This window comes from Helianthus annuus, chromosome 6 (genome assembly GCF_002127325.2).
Source record: "Helianthus annuus cultivar XRQ/B chromosome 6, HanXRQr2.0-SUNRISE, whole genome shotgun sequence".
In the NCBI taxonomy this organism is placed as follows: Eukaryota; Viridiplantae; Streptophyta; class Magnoliopsida; order Asterales; family Asteraceae; genus Helianthus; species Helianthus annuus.
The window spans coordinates 145,894,994-145,911,110 of record NC_035438.2 but is presented as its reverse complement, the minus strand read 5'-3'; the positions used below and the strand labels follow the sequence as shown (position 1 = coordinate 145,911,110).

The 16,117-nt window shown below is 42.1% G+C and overlaps 1 long non-coding RNA gene across 1 annotated transcript; it reads right to left on the bottom strand.

The window, feature by feature from the left end:
* Positions 1–11,859: 11,859 nt before the first annotated feature.
* On the bottom strand, positions 11,860–14,318 carry LOC110864214. The gene is made up of 3 exons (XR_002549729.2): positions 13,979–14,318; positions 12,436–12,525; positions 11,860–11,908 (listed from the first exon to the last, which is right to left on the bottom strand). It is a non-coding gene; the product is annotated as an uncharacterized LOC110864214 (long non-coding RNA).
* Positions 14,319–16,117: the final 1,799 nt, after the last annotated feature.

The following is a 16,117-nucleotide window of genomic DNA, read 5'->3' as shown; positions in this document are numbered from 1 at the left end:
TACGGCAGGCGCGTTCGTTAACCCGAACGGGATGACAAGAAACTCGTAGTGACCGTAGCGAGTTCTGAATGCGGTTTTGGAGACGTCCTCATCCCGGAATCTCAGCTGATGATAACCAGACCTCAAGTCTATCTTGGAGTAATAACACGACCCTTGCAACTGGTCGAATAAGTCGTCTATGCGTGGAAGAGGATAACGGTTCTTCACCGTCACCTTGTTGAGTTCCCGGTAGTCTATGCACATCCTGAAGGTACCGTCCTTCTTTCTCACGAACAATACTGGAGCTCCCCAAGGCGAAGAGCTTGGACGAATGAAGCCCTTTTCCAAGAGCTCTTGTAGCTGCTTTGACAGTTCCTCCAATTCTGATGGAGCTAGACGATATGGTGCGCGAGCTATGGGTGCTGCTCCTGGAGCGAGCTCCATTTGAAATTCGACCTGACGGTGAGGCGGTAATCCAGGTAAATCTTCAGGAAACACCTGAGGGTAGTCGCGTACAACTGGAATATCCTCCAGTTTCTTTTCCTTCACTGATGCATTTGAAACGAGTGCCAAGATTGCGGTGTGACCCTTCCGCAGACATTTCTGAGCCTTCAAGAAAGAGATGATGCCAACCACAGCACCACTCTTGTCGCCTTGGACTTCGAGAGGTTCTCGACCAGTACGGGGAATGCGAATGATCTTCTCACTGCATAAGATTTCAGCCTGATGCTGGGATAACCAATCCATCCCAATAACGATATCAAAACTTCCCAAGACTATGGGAATAAGGTCGATCGAGAATGTTTGACCAGCTAAGACGATACTACAACCCCTGACTATTTGCGTGGCTTCTAAACTCTTACCATTAGCTAGTTCTACGACGTGTTTGGTGTTTAGGGGTGTTGATGTACGTTTTAACATTTTACTCATTTTCAAAGACATGTAACTTGTATCCGCACCCGAATCAAACATAGCAGTAACATAAATGTTGTCGAGAAGAAACTTACCCATAACGATGTTGGGATCATTCCTGGCATCACCCTGCCCCAACACAAACGCACGACCCCTTGCCTCGTTGCCGTTGTTGTTTCCCCCGTTGTTGTTGTTGCCATTGCCGTGATTGTTGTTATTGTTGTTGTTGTTGTGGTTCCTGTTTAGCTGAGGACAGTGCCTTTTGAAGTGACCTTCAGCACCACATTGAAAACATCCCCTGTTGCCCTGTTGCTGATTCTGTTGTGCTTGTGGCTGCTGCTGGTTCTGGTTCGCAGGTCGAGGGCTTCTACAATCCTTAGCCTCATGACCCATCTTGAGGCATCTTTGACAGCGACCCTTGTTACACTTGCCACTGTGGTGTCTACCGCAATTGTTGCACTTTGGGAGGTTCCCTCGATATCCGCCCTGCCTGTGACTACCTGAAGAGTGCTGGCTGGGACTCTGATAACTGTCAGTCTTTCGCTGCTGGGCCTGAGACTGAACTGAAGCTGATCCCTTGCTGGAATCCCCATCCCATTTTCTCTTACTGTCACTGGGAGTAGCAGGAGTAGCTGAAGTAGTAGCGGTAGCAGTAGCGCTGATACGTTTAGGCAGTCTGTTCTGATCCACTGCCTGGTCTGTGATGCGGTGAGCGAGGCGTTGTATAGCCTGGATGTTATCAAGATTAGCCGAAGTAACATGGCTCTGGATCTCTGGCGCCAACCCTTTGAGATACAACTCAATGCGCTTAACTGGAGGGTCCACCATAGTTGGACACAGCACGGCCAGTTCATTTGACCTTTTGGTATAAGCTTCGATCTCTGACCCAGTCATCTTCAAGTGATAAAGCTCGTCCTCCAACTTATGGATGTCTTCCCGAGTGCAGTACTCTCTCTTGATCAGTTCCTTGAAATCATTCCAGGGTGTGGCGTTAGCAGCTGCCAACCCTAAAATCTGAACTTGGGCGTTCCACCAAGTTAGTGCTATTCCTTCTAGCGTGCCAGTGGCGTATTTCACCCTGCGAGCCTCAGGGCATTCACACATCTCGAACACAGACTCGAGCTTTTCAAACCAGTGGAGGAGTCCAACCGCCCCTTCCGTGCCACTAAATGTACTTGGACGACAGTCCATGAAGTTCTTGAAAGTGCAGACTGGTTGCTGTGCTAGTTGACCTATTGTGTACGAATAGGACAAAGTTTAATTACAAGGGCTAGTTTAGGAGTGTAGGATCTAAAGATCCTAGTGTGTGGTATAACCACAGGATATACCTCCTGCTTGTGCGGCTGCAAGTGCCGCAGCAACTTGAGCTTGAACGAGAGCCTCTAGCTGGGCTTGAGTCATGTTAATTCGTCCAGACATGATCTTCATAGTAAAGGTAGGGTAAGTAAGAATAGTTCGCGAGTAGGGCGATGACAGAAAAGTGTAAGCACATAGGTATTCTCATGTGTAATAGTGTCATGTGTATCTAAGTGTACTACGAGCAAAGTTTCTATACGTTTCTAGCAAGCAGGTAATAAACATGAACCATATTACCTAGGATGTTGAGTCTTGCACGTGGAGCGAAGCGTCGTTGTGGATCGTTGAGAGCACTGTTCTGGTTATAGTCTGGTTTTAATAAAAACGTTTTCCCCATATTAAAACCGAGTTCTCTATAACCAATGGCTCTGATACCAATCTGTCACACCCCCAAAATCCACACGCGGAGTACCACCGCTTGGAGGCGTGACATGACCAGGATCAAGCCACCAATCATATTGAACATATAAATAAATTGTAAAAGTTTCCATCAATACGTAAGGTGTTTATCAAAACCAACAAAAGTAAATATAGCTGAAGCATTAATGTAGAAACCCAACATAGGTGTTAATGTATGAAAAGTAATAAGTGTTTGTTCACGATCCAATTCCCACAACGACCTGCTCCTCCTTGTGCAAGCTCCTTAAGTGCCTAGGGTCCTGCAAGGCATGCAACAGAGAGTCAACAACTAGTTGAGCGAGTTCACAGAAAGTAAATGCGTAAAGGTAAGTTTATGAGTATCAGGTGGCTCTACTGGGCCGATATAGGTTTCTATTGGTGGGGGCTTCCCATGTTATTTATCCACTAGACTATGCATTACCATAAGTGTTCTACATATCCCGAGAACAGTAATACGTACAATTTACGTAGGATTTACGTAAGTATCCTTCACAACCGAGGATAGGGGTACGTGGGGGTTTACGTAGGTTTTACGTAAGTGCCTGACACAACCGAGGCAGTAGTGAGTATCCGTTCACGTAGGTTTTACGTGAGTGTCCTTCGCAACCTGAGGACAGTGAGTAACTTAGGTATACGTAGGTTTTACGTATGTATCCTGCACAACCGAGGACAATGGTATGGTAGTCTAGTAATGGTATCCGTATGAATTTATTCAACCTTATCCCTTCAATCCCATTCCCAACACCCTGGGAACCCCATGCCTTGGTAAGAGTGTGAACTCACCTTGGGTTTGCTCGGCAGATATACAAAGTTCGGTTAAGCTATATAGTGATCAACCACGTCCTAGCATGGTTATCATACAAGTCAGGTTCGTATTCGAATATAGCACATAGGTTCTACACGTATTGTGGCAAATGTAATCATGGCATGCACAAGTATTCAAAGCAGTCCAATAGCAGACACGTAAACAAGTTCAAGTATCCGGCCCAATCAATTGGGCTCGTGACAGTGCAAGTCCAAACAGTGTGCATGTGTAGCTGGTCTCGAGTCGAGACTAGAGATCTCGAGTCGCAACAAAAAGGAGGTCTCGACTTGTGCCTAAATCACTCGAGACTAGGTGGTCACGAGTCAGGTCTCGAGTCGCAACGGGACTCGCAATGCAGGTCTCGGGTTGTCATGATCAGGTCGAGATCACACGGTCTCGAGTCGCAATCCGGATCCGCAACCGTGGTCTCGTGTTGTGCTGTTTGTGGTCTCGAGTCGAGACTGTGAGGTCTCGACTCGCAATCTATGTCGCAACTAGGTGTGTAACTGATTTCCTGATTTCCTTAATTCAATCTCAATCAATTCCGTGATTTCAGCTAACAAGTTGGGCAGTTTCGAAAACAGGTCAAATCAACAATTAATCCATATTCAAGCATGTTCATAATCATCATCAAGAACATCTATTCACCAACATGCAGAACATATGATCGGATTCATGTGATTTATAGAACTATCATGCAACCTAAATCATAACCCTCTATCATAATATCACAGCCGGTTTAACTAGCATTCGGTTCTAGATCATGCACTCCGATTTAACAACACATCATCACATATTACCTAGTCCTAAACCGATTACATAATATCATCAATAAGCATTACTAGCATGAAACCCTAGTGCAATCATATACAACCAAAATATCATCTATCGAAGTAAATAACATCAAACACTAACCGAGTCGAGTGAATGATAGGATCGGTCCAAGCAAAAAGCTTCGAGAGATGGTCTCGGTTTGCCGTCACACAAAGAGAGTGGAAGATAGCTTAGGGTTTGTTTGTGTGGAGTGTTTTGGTAAGGTGTGTGATGGTTACTAACACCCTAGGTGTTAATCAAATTAAGGGGGATGGGCCGAATCCAAAGTGTGGCCCTAATGGGCTTGTGTAATCGGCCAAGGTTTGTGCATCATGGGCTCGTTTGTCATACCAACATTCACTACACTCAAATCATATAATCTTAACGTATCATGTATTAAATCAATTAATATAGTTCACATTAGCACGTAATGTTACACAAAATAGGTTCGAAATACGAGTTGTCACAAACATGTTTGAAAATAAAATACGGTACATCAAGTATTAAAGTTTAAATGCGTTTCTAGGCAATCCTACTAGATTCCTTGCATCATCAAAATCCTGCAACATGTATTAAAAGCATAGATCAATACAAAAGTACTGGCGAGCATACAAGTTTGAAAATAAGTGTAAGTATAAAAGTTATCTCAATCCAACGTGGCAATTTATATTCAAGTTGAATCTAGCATACATGATCAACCTAAGCATAACGAATAGCATGGATATACAAGTCAGAACTAACATGCATAAACAACCTAAGCATAACAATTAACATGGATGTACAAGTCGGAACTAACATGCATAAACAACCTAAGCATAACAAATAACGTGTTCGATGGATTGAGTGGTCGAATATGTTTGATTGTATAAAGTGGATTTTGTTAGTTGATACATGTTGCACCCAAAAATGCGTAAAGCGTAGGGTCGAGTATGCTCACTGTGGTTGCGTTTACGATTCCTTGTAAAATAAGCGCGCACATGAAAAATGAAACTTCAAACGGTACGGGAACCCTAAAATATAAAATAACCAAATATTATAAACAAACCAATCAACATAACAAAACTATAAATCGAATCCTATGATTTGCGGGCTTTTGTAAAACCTTAAATTACATATACTACTTTCAAACATAAACGTTAAATTAATATCTGAAACTAAGTAATAATGTGACAATTTGTGATAATAGCATAAAAAAAATATTTATGTCATTACCAAAAAAAAAAAAAATTATATATGTTAAGTTTAAGTAATCCATTACAAACTTAACAATTAATATCAAATCTAGTCACCCTATTATTACACATCTAATAAATCTAACATTGTAGGATAGGAATAATAAATTGAAGTGATTATGATAATATAAACTTATATGTAGTTACAAAAGTACAATTTAATTTATCTTACAAAAATACATATAAATGTATATATCAATTAAGATAAATGGTGAAACCATCTTTTAACTCATTTGTTTGAAAATATGTCAGTTAAGTTTAATAAAAATACTAAACTCGTTGACAAATAAAAAAAAAGATCATTAACATTACCAAATGGCACGTGGCCTATGTTATGAAGAATTTCTGGTTGGAATTTATATTGTTTTCTAAATCAACGAAGTAAAGCAGTCCTAGTATACACAAATTACAAATCTCCTTACTAATTGATCTAGTCGACGTATTTATCAGTTTCATTGATTTTCGTTGTATCACAATTACCATGACAACAACTAAATATAAGGGTGATAGTACCTTGTGTCAAAGAGGATCGTCAAGAGACAGAACCCATGCCGATCGGAGTATGTGGCGAGTAACAACATAGTACCAGAGAAGAGTGGTCGATCACCGAAGTTTGGCCCAAAACAATCAACGTCGTTGCCAAAGTTACAATCTGTTTTGGCAGCCCTTAGTGTGGCTTATCATGGCTGTTTGGCCACCAATCGCAGCTCCTAAGTGCCTCCTACGCAGCCGTCTAAGATCCCAAAAACCAAAACTCACCGGACTCAAACCAAACCGAGCTGATCGACGTGAACCCGAAATAGAACTCTAACCATATCCAATCTAACTTACCAAAACTCCATCGAACACAACCAACTGTTCTTTTTACAAATCTGACCCGAACAACACCCGGGTCCCAAACCGAAACCCGGTCTGACCGGAACATCATCAGCGGCAACAAACATCGTCATCTTCTCCAAAAAGAAAAAAAAAATGAAAGAAATGGGGAGGTTCCTTACCGGAACTCGTCGGACCGAGAGGGCCACCGCATTGTAGCTGGAAATGGTGGTTGGCGGATCATTATCAAGGGAGGGAGAGATTGACAGTGGGTATGTATGTGACTGCTGTATAGATCGAGAGGAAGAGGGTAACAAGTTGTGAGTGTTACGTTGTGTTGATGAGCTAAATGATAGTATAAAGGTGAAGTTTCAGTCAACGTTTCCGAATTAGCCAACTCAAATGTCTCGTGGAGACGTGTGAAACATGTTGAAACGTCTTGGCGTCTGACCAACCAAAACCTGCCACGTGTCCGACAGAGCTCAGACGTCTTGGCTGGGACGTTTTAAAAGCTTAGCCGATAAGCTGCTACTTTTGCATGGCTTGAGACGTTTGTAGCCGGCTTTGAGACGCCTCAACACGACTTGAGACGTTTCACGGTCTCCAAAGTTCAATAAAGTTCCATAAAAGTATATAAATACAATATAAGATCAAGTTATAGCAGCTCCGGACGAAGGATAAACTGGTTAAGACGTTTGGGTTATACACGTGTTGCGCGCGTTCGAATCTGACTAAGGGTCGGTTCTAACAAGAAGACCCCCTTTTTGATATTTTATAAACTTATATTAACTATAAGCACTAACCGGGTTAGTGTTTATATAAGAATTTCTTTTTAAACACTAACCCGGTTAGTGTCTATAGTTAATATAAGTTTATAATTTATATCAAAAATAGATGTTTGTTTTAGATATTTTATAAACTTATATTAACTATAAACACTAACCGGGTTAGTGTTTATATAAGAATTTCTTTTTAAACACTAACCCGGTTAGTGTCTATATTTAATATAAGTTTATAATTTATATCAAAAATAGATGTTCGTTTTTTTTTTTTTTTGAATTTAGATGTTTGTTTTAAATGTTTGAATTTATATCAAAAATAGATGTTTGTTATTATATTTTCTTTTTTTTAATTTATTGTTTAGTAGGTATTTTATTTTACTTTTTTATTTCTTATTTTTTTAATGTTTTATTACGTTTTTTAAAAAGTTTTAAGACGTTTCAATAAAAGGTTAAGACGTTTGAGACGTTTCTTGTTTTTGAGACGTTTGAGACGTTTCCCAGTTTTCAAAGTTATATTCAAGACGTTTGAAACCTGTTTTTAAGTTGTTCACAATTTTCCACCCTGTTATACACAACGTTTTCTTGTTCACCATATTTTCTACCACATTGGTATTCACAGCTTCAAAAAATGGGCAGACCCCCGGATTCAACAAATGGTTCTAAGAAGTCATCTACAACGGGTCTAAGAAGTCATCTACAATGGACACAGATCTTCTCCCTTTTAATGGGATGAGATCGGATATCCCCTTCTACGTGCTCTGCGGGGTCGATCGTGTTGAAGAACTCATCTACAACGGACACGTGAAGGGTTAAACAGGTTGTTTAGGTATTGACGATTCTACCCGTTTCGGGTGGTTGATGAGACATTGGCTAACACAATGGGCTCTCACCAGTGTGTTAGCCAGGTCTTGTAACATCACCCAGCCGGGAAACCGCAGGACCAAATGTGAACAACCCGTTACATATCACCTAGGCCAAAATAAATGTGGGTTGATGGAACTTACCATTTCACGACCCATATTATTTATTCCTAGGTGTTTTGATGCGAATTTCGGAATCAAATTCCGGATCTCCTACCCCATTTTAAATTTATGGAAGTTGCGGTTTAGTGTATTCTAGTTCAAATGAAGTAGCGGTTTAGTGTATTCTAGTTCAAATGATTATATTTGTAACAATGTTATGTTTTTTATGTACTTTGTATTCAATGATAATAAAGTTATAAATTTTACTAGTTTACGTTTTAATTCTTGCTCAATCCAGTATAATTCAATGTTTAAAGACGTTATAACAGCCTACTAAATGTTAAGACGTTTCAACAGGCAATTTCCCTAAATGTTAAGACGTTTCAACCTGTTAAGGTGTTTGAACAGGCAATTTACCAACTATATATAGCCCTAATACTAAACACACACACGCCGTTCTTGTTATTCCACTTTCTTTGTTCATCTTTCTTCTACACCCAGAAACACACAACCACACATGGCTGCTAACTCGTGGATGGAAGTTGAGGACATAGCATTGGTGGAGGCTTGGGAGGAGGTGTATATCAATCCTCCTCGTCGAGGGCAGGGGGGTCTATGGGTCTGGGTGCAACAATATTTTGCACAATCCGTGGTCCGGACCACGGCCTTACCGTTGATGCCTTATCTTCAAGGTTTCGGTTTATACGGTTGGAATGTAAGAAGTTCGAGAGTTACTACAAGTCTGCGGAGAATTCATCCGAGGGCCTTAGCGAGGACGACATCAAGGCGGTTGCCCTCATCAACTTCCGCCACGATAAAGGACATGATTTCGAACATGTCTCGCAGTGGGAAACGATTAGGGTTTGGATTTAGATGTTGGTTTTTTTTTTTTTTTGAATGTAATGTTTTTTTTTCTTTTGTAAATATTTGTTTTTTAAATTTAATGTTTAGTATGTATTTCCTTTTTTTAATATAATGTTTTATATTTTCTTTAACGGGGTTGGGATTTAAAACGGTATAAATAAACTTAACTATTTAAAACTTTGAAGGGGTATGGTCCCAGATCTCGCGTCAGCATCGACCGCGAGTGACCATTACCCTTATCAAACCCCCACCAGCTAACAACCTACGTGTGCCCATGCGAGAACGCGTCGACACAAGGTTGAATCCAATCTATCTAGTGATGAAAGAGGACTTACATGGAACATAAGAACGGTAGAGTGATGCGACATAGCATCACATCTGATGTATGAAAACGGAAGTATTCACAGCGATGCGGCCTCGCACCGCGTCCAGTGAACACTTCTATCAATACAAAGAAGCTGGATAACAGCAACAGTCACCACAGGCGACGATGCGGCCAGCACCGCATCTCGCGTATTTCTTGATCACAAGCAAGAGACGCGATAACATCAGATGTTACCGCAGGCAGCGATGCGGCTAGCACCGCATCCTATACGCTAAACAAGTGGGACTGACACCATGGTGCAAGTGGAACCAATGGCAGTCACCTGTCAGGTCTACGTAAGCGACAGACTGACGTGGCGTCGTTTCCCCGGCCGACATGTCTGACACACCTGCAGAGGTGCAGCATGCCGTCAATCTATCCTTCCACCTCCTCATTCACTCCTCGGCTATAAATACCAACCCCAAACCAGGTTTGAGGTATCTCTTCACAACTCTCTCACTACTACTACTATCTTACTTTGCTTCCCAAGCAAACTACTGATTCTCACGCCGGAGAGTGGTAGCAAGGAGCACCCCCACCCCATCCTCCTTGTTACGAGTCACGGTTTGTTTCCTTGTGCAGGAGATCAACCCACCGGTGATCCAGCCAGCGATCCTCGAGAGGAAGGGATTAACCCTTCTTGACAAGACCAGTGAGTTAACCCTGCTCGGTTAACCATTGTTTCATCATTGGCGCCCACCGCTACTCTTAGCACTTTTCCAACCATCCTTTTCCCTCTCTCACGATCATGACTGATCACCAAAACAACACTGGGGATAACCAAAATCCCACAAATCTAAGTCCGGTTGGGTCAATCCCTCAACATCGCAACCCGGACACGTCGGCACATCAACGCAACGGGGTCCATCCCTAACGTTCGGACACGACTTATCACAATACGCATCTGTGATCCCCAGAACATGGACCCCCATGCCTGGTATGACCAACATGCCACCCTACTGGCCGCAACATACAACCGCGCTTGTGCGGAAGCGCAAATACAAATTGGGCCGACCCCAGCACCGCACACCCCTGCCGATCGTATTTTACAATACGAAGGCAGGGCGCATTCACGTCCAGCTTCGAGAAGCAGACGTGAAGACCGCGGATCATCCTACTGTTCGGTCCACACAATCAACGAGTACGATTCCACATACGGGTCCCACACCAGGGGACCAGTGCATACTCGCCTAGGTCCTTACGTTGAGGACAGGCAACGATCCGCATCCCGACATGGCTCTGGAATTCAGAGCCGGTTGGGCCCACAACCATACACCGAAGGGTATGGTCGTACCGACCCGGACGACCGTACATATTGTGGGGATTCGCATGATACCTGCAGCAGACCGGGAGGACGCAACTATGTTCCTCCCACTCACCCCCGCAGAACATACCTCAGGGCTGCAAAGCGCCCTGAGAATAAACCCTACAGACCAAAGGCTGCGGCCGAAAACTCCAAATTCGCCCCGCGAATAGCCCACGTCCATGTCACCACAACAAAATTCCCATTCAACATTGGGAAATACAGTGGTTCATCCGACCCGGATGACCACATGAACATTTTCATAGGCGCAGGGTGCAATGGCCAGTGGGACGAACCCACTTGGTGTAATTTTTTTCCCCAGACCCTTACGGGTCTGGCCAGGGCTTGGTTCGATTCTTTGCCAGTGGCATCACTGGCCTCATTCGAGGACTTTATGCAAAGTTCCTCGCTCATTTCAGCCAGCAACGACGTCACGCGCGTGACTCGTTGGACGTCATGAATATCTGGCGCAGAGACAACGAATCCCTAGAAGCATTCGTTGTCCGATACAATAAAGAGTGCCTAGAAATAGGCGACGTGGCAGATCAAATGGCACGGAACCATTTCATCAAGGCCGTGAAGGATAAGCAGATGGTTATGACCATCTCCAGCAAAGACGGCTTGCCTAAAAAATGGGAAGATGTCATGGCCGCAGTCAAGACATATGCCCAGACACAGCGGTCCCTCGAACCGCATATGGCAAAGGCAGAGCACCAGGCCGAAACTTCCAACCAAGGGTCCAAGCGTAACAATAAACGCAACCGGGACGTAGGGACTAGCGATATTTCCAAACCATATGTCCCGCGGACCAACCTGTTTGACCCGAGGAAATGCAGTCCTCAACGAGACAACCGGGCACCAAAGAAAGATTCTCGGGACCGCAACTGGACCGAGATCACCATGTCGCCAAGCGAGGTCCTTCTTACAGACCCGCAATTCTTGCGACCGGCCCAACCAATGAAGTCCAAGAAAAATCAGCACCTCACACTCTACTGTGAGTATCACAAGGACTCGGGCCACTGTCACACCCCGATTTCCACGTGTATCACCGGTGGGCCCGGTGGGGATTACCGTGACGTAGTTGGAGACATCATAGTCAAACCACACAATATAATAATGCACAGCGGAAGCATAAAGATAATTATATTCAACTATTGTTCGTAATATCAAATGTATTACAAATAGTCGAAAGGTATCCACAGAGGATCAAATAATAATATCGAAAAGTATTGTTCAACAGACTTTGACATCTAAAGCTTGCAAGACTTGAATAATGATGCCTGGAGTAGCCAGCCTATTACGTATAGCACCTGCACTTAATCTTTTTGGAAAAATACGTCAGTTTACACTGGTAAATACACCCAACTGACTCATTTTGGAAAATGATTAAAAATTTATTTGAATGCACATGGCACAAAATATCTTTTGATTAAAATACCCAGAGGCAAGATTAATCTTTTTATACTTGAGACAATCATATTTATGATCCTGTATACAGATTTACATGTTCGTTGTACGTTCAGGGCCCGATATAGAAACCGAGTCATGATTAATAGACACATCACAAGTATAGGCCCACTGAGCGTGAGATACCGTTTCCCTTATGCAACTGTCAGGTGTATGCCTACACCCCGTGCATAAGACGTGACCATTTTATAATACAATGATGTCAAGGATATCCGGGACATGGTCATTAACCCCTAAAGGCTTTTATTTCAAACAATACAGATCAAACCGGGTTACCTCAATAACTTAATCACAATCCGATTAAATATTCAATACCCGACCAAGCGGTATTATTATACCGTATCCCAAGCCCGTATAGGGAAATAAGTTAAGAGTATTTACCTGAGCTAGCTCCTGTCTTAAATAGCAAGAATAATAACTCAGCCGTATATTCTAATCAGTAGTCGCAAGTACTTTTACTGGACTCCTAATCTGGAACGAAGGTTTTATCAACCTATTAGAATCCTAACGGGTCTTTATAATAGCCGTAGCTTAGACCGGTCAGTTTCAAAGGAATATATACGGTTTAATCGCGTGAAAGGCGAAAACCGGGAACAAGTGGTGATTTCGCCCAAACAAGTTTGAATACTTGTTTTATATGGGTCTTACATTCACACTCTGGATTTTGGGGTCAAAACAATATGGTTTGACCCGCATCGGCTAATTCATGTAAACTAGTTACGTACGCCGAACCGTACGCGCAAAAGGCGCATCGGGTAACCGTAAGAGTCTTACGCTTGTTTCCTAAGTTAATATGCCTTAAAGAGGTTGTGGTATCAGTAGGATACCTTCCGTGATGCTCGTAACGAGTTTTTGTCCTTTATACGCCCCGTAGGGGTTTTTCGGTCATTTTAAAGATTCTTAAAGGGGTTTATGAGTTCTACAGGGAATCTGAGTTTCCCGACCAGTTTATAAAGTCTAAAATACTTTATTTATTATTTAAAATCAGTAGCAACTGGAATCGGGTCAAAAGACCTTATAGAACTCAAGTTACGGCCCAAAAGGGTATATTCGGTATTTACCGAACCGTAGCCATAACCGTAGGTTATGAGCAGGGTAAAAATGATTAAAAATCTTTAAAAATCCCCAAATATTATTTTACAACAGTAGGTAAAAGTTTTGGGGACGAAATCTTGGTTTAGGTAGGCGTTATGCTAAATGCGCTATTTAATTACCAAAGTTCCGAAATTTGCGCCATTTGGCATAACTCCTATTCTGGACCTCGGATTGACATGAAATTTTAGGGACATGCTTAGAAATCAGTAACCAAGGTCATGATCCGTTCATATGTCCGAAAACCTCGTTTAAATTTATAAAGGGCGTTACGGTCAACTTTTAGGCGATTAGCGGAAATGCGTAAAAGACTCGGACAAACAATGAACCGGTCACAGAGGGTTATACCATCATGTAACCTGGTCCTAAGAGAGTCCTAAGGCATATCTATACCTCACTAAAACGGGTCAGAACTGAAGTCAATGCAAAAGTCAAACTTTTGCGACATTCGGCTCCGAACCGGTTCAATACAGCAAATGGTCGATTCAAACGAGCGCAAACAAGTTTATATACTTAATATCATGTTTTATGAGTGTCTAAACAGGTTTCATAGCATATACATTACAGATTATGCAAGATTCGCCAAAACGACATTCTGTTGACTTTTTTAGGTGCACGTTTGACTCGACATTTGACATGGTTAGAGTGGTGATCAGGGGAAACCCTTTTAGGGGTTTATTACCCACATAAATACCAACTCATAACTACTTTTGATCCGCAATAAGACTGAGCCATTACGGATTTATTTTGAAGTCAAACCGTAGTTACGACGGTTTGGTTTCTAGTAGTTATCTAAGCATAAATCAAACTACAAAGGATCTAGACGACTTACAGAAGTTGGGTCTTGCTTAGAGTATACAGAGAAATGCTTGAGAGCCTTTAGAATGACCAGAGGAGTGTGTTTTGAGTTGTGTGTTGGTTATGAACCAAACATGCCCTTTTATAGTAAGGTTTCACAACAAATTTTGACACACAAGTCCCCCAACTAACCCCAACCTTCCAACATGTGTCCCTAGTGTTTAGGAGTTGTTTAGGGGTCACTTTGAAGGTTTAAATGCAGGTCATGGCTTTTAGAAGGCTGAACAGCCAAGTTAAGCATGTTTCTGCATCTGGGCGCCTGACGCGGCCCGCATGGGGGAACCATGCACCTTGTACGCGGGTCGCCTGGTTTTTAAAATCATGCGCGTATCTTAGGGGGCTCGCGGCCCGCCTTCACTTACCCCAAATCTCAACGCGGGTCGCGAGAGGGTGGTTTTTCAAGGCTTTTAAATCTTTTGAAATGATTACGAGAATCTGGTAATTAATAACGAAATCTTTCGTAATCATTAACCTGACCTTTCGGGTTTTGAAGGGGTAACTTGAATATTTTATAATCATGACTAAATCTTGGTAATAATGATAAAATCTTTAGTAATAAATAATGAAATCTTTAGTAATCATCAACTTGACCTTTCGGGTTTTGAAGGGGTAACTTGAATCTTTTATAATCATGATCAGAATCTTTGTAATTAATAACCTGACTTTTCGGAACCGAAGGGGCAACTTTGCGATTTGGCCCTTGGTTATTTACAACTAAGGGCCTCGTGTTATTTATATGTATTATTCGGCCCCTTGGTTGTTTTCAATATTATTAGAAAGGTTTTAACCTTTATTATTGACGCTTTTTACCCCTCGCATACGGATTTGATCATAACTTTCTCGTTTTAAAACGGAACTTCGCGAAATTTATATATTATATTCTAGTGAGCGTATTTTACTGTTACGAAGCCTCGGGTTCGTTAAATGGTCACTCAGAGGTATAATTAAACATGTTGACACGTTTAACCCCTATAGCTTGTAATCTCTCACTTTCTTTCGCGTTTCGTTTCCGTACGATCCATGATTTATCCGTTTGAAGGTACGAGCATCATTTAGGGATACTATAAAGTATATTACCCTTGATTGACATTTATAATCCTCGAATTTACATATGTTCAAGGTTTGTCAATTTTAGTCCTTCAATGCCACGTGTAAACTTAGGACACGTGTCGGCACATTATTGGACGCAAAAATTTCGAGGTGTTACATCCTCACCCCCTTAAAATAAATCTCGACCCGAGATTTACTCAAATAATTTGGGGTATTTTTCTTTCATCGTGGATTCAACTTCCCACGTATTTTCGGGATCTCTCCGGGCATCCCATTTAACCTTTACTATAGGCACATGTTTTCTTCTAAGCTTCTTCACCTGTCGGTCTTTAATTGACAAGGCTTTACCACAAACTTCAAGTTCTCATTTATACGTTCATCAGTATGAGGTATCATCAATGATCCATCGGTGAAGCATTTCTTTAGATTGCAGATGCGGAGCACATTGTGAACTCCATTGAGCTCTTCCGGTAAGTTCGACTCATAGGCGTCGGACCCGACACATTTGGTAACATTGAAAGGTCCTATGTATCTCGGGCTTAGCTTGCCTTTCTTCCAAACCGCATCACTCGAATTAATGATTCTGGGTCTACGTACTCTTCTGCCTATCTCGGGCAGACTTGAGTTGGCCTCGAGTCTGGACAATCTTGTCCGTTATTTCGAAGGCTATTTCTGGTCCTGATAGTTGGACCTTTACAACATCCGTCCAACAAACAGGCGATCTATACTTACTACCGTATATGCCTCGAAAGGCGCAGCCTTTATGCCGGTACGGTAGTTATTGTTGTAGGAGAATTCGATTAGTGGTAGGTCTCATAATAATGATGCAGTCCTAAACGGGATATGCATCTTAACCCTTCTCACCTTTCGGGAGATAAACAGGATAATCTTAGAAAGAGATAATCGAGATACAGGGAGACTACAGAGACTTTCCATATTTCAGGCTCCTGTTCCTTCATTATTATTTGTGTTAATACGTGATATGTTTATGTTATAAGTCCATGAATTCCTTATTTCGGAACGCTTTACTTGGACAATATTATGGATATCTTCTTCGAATACT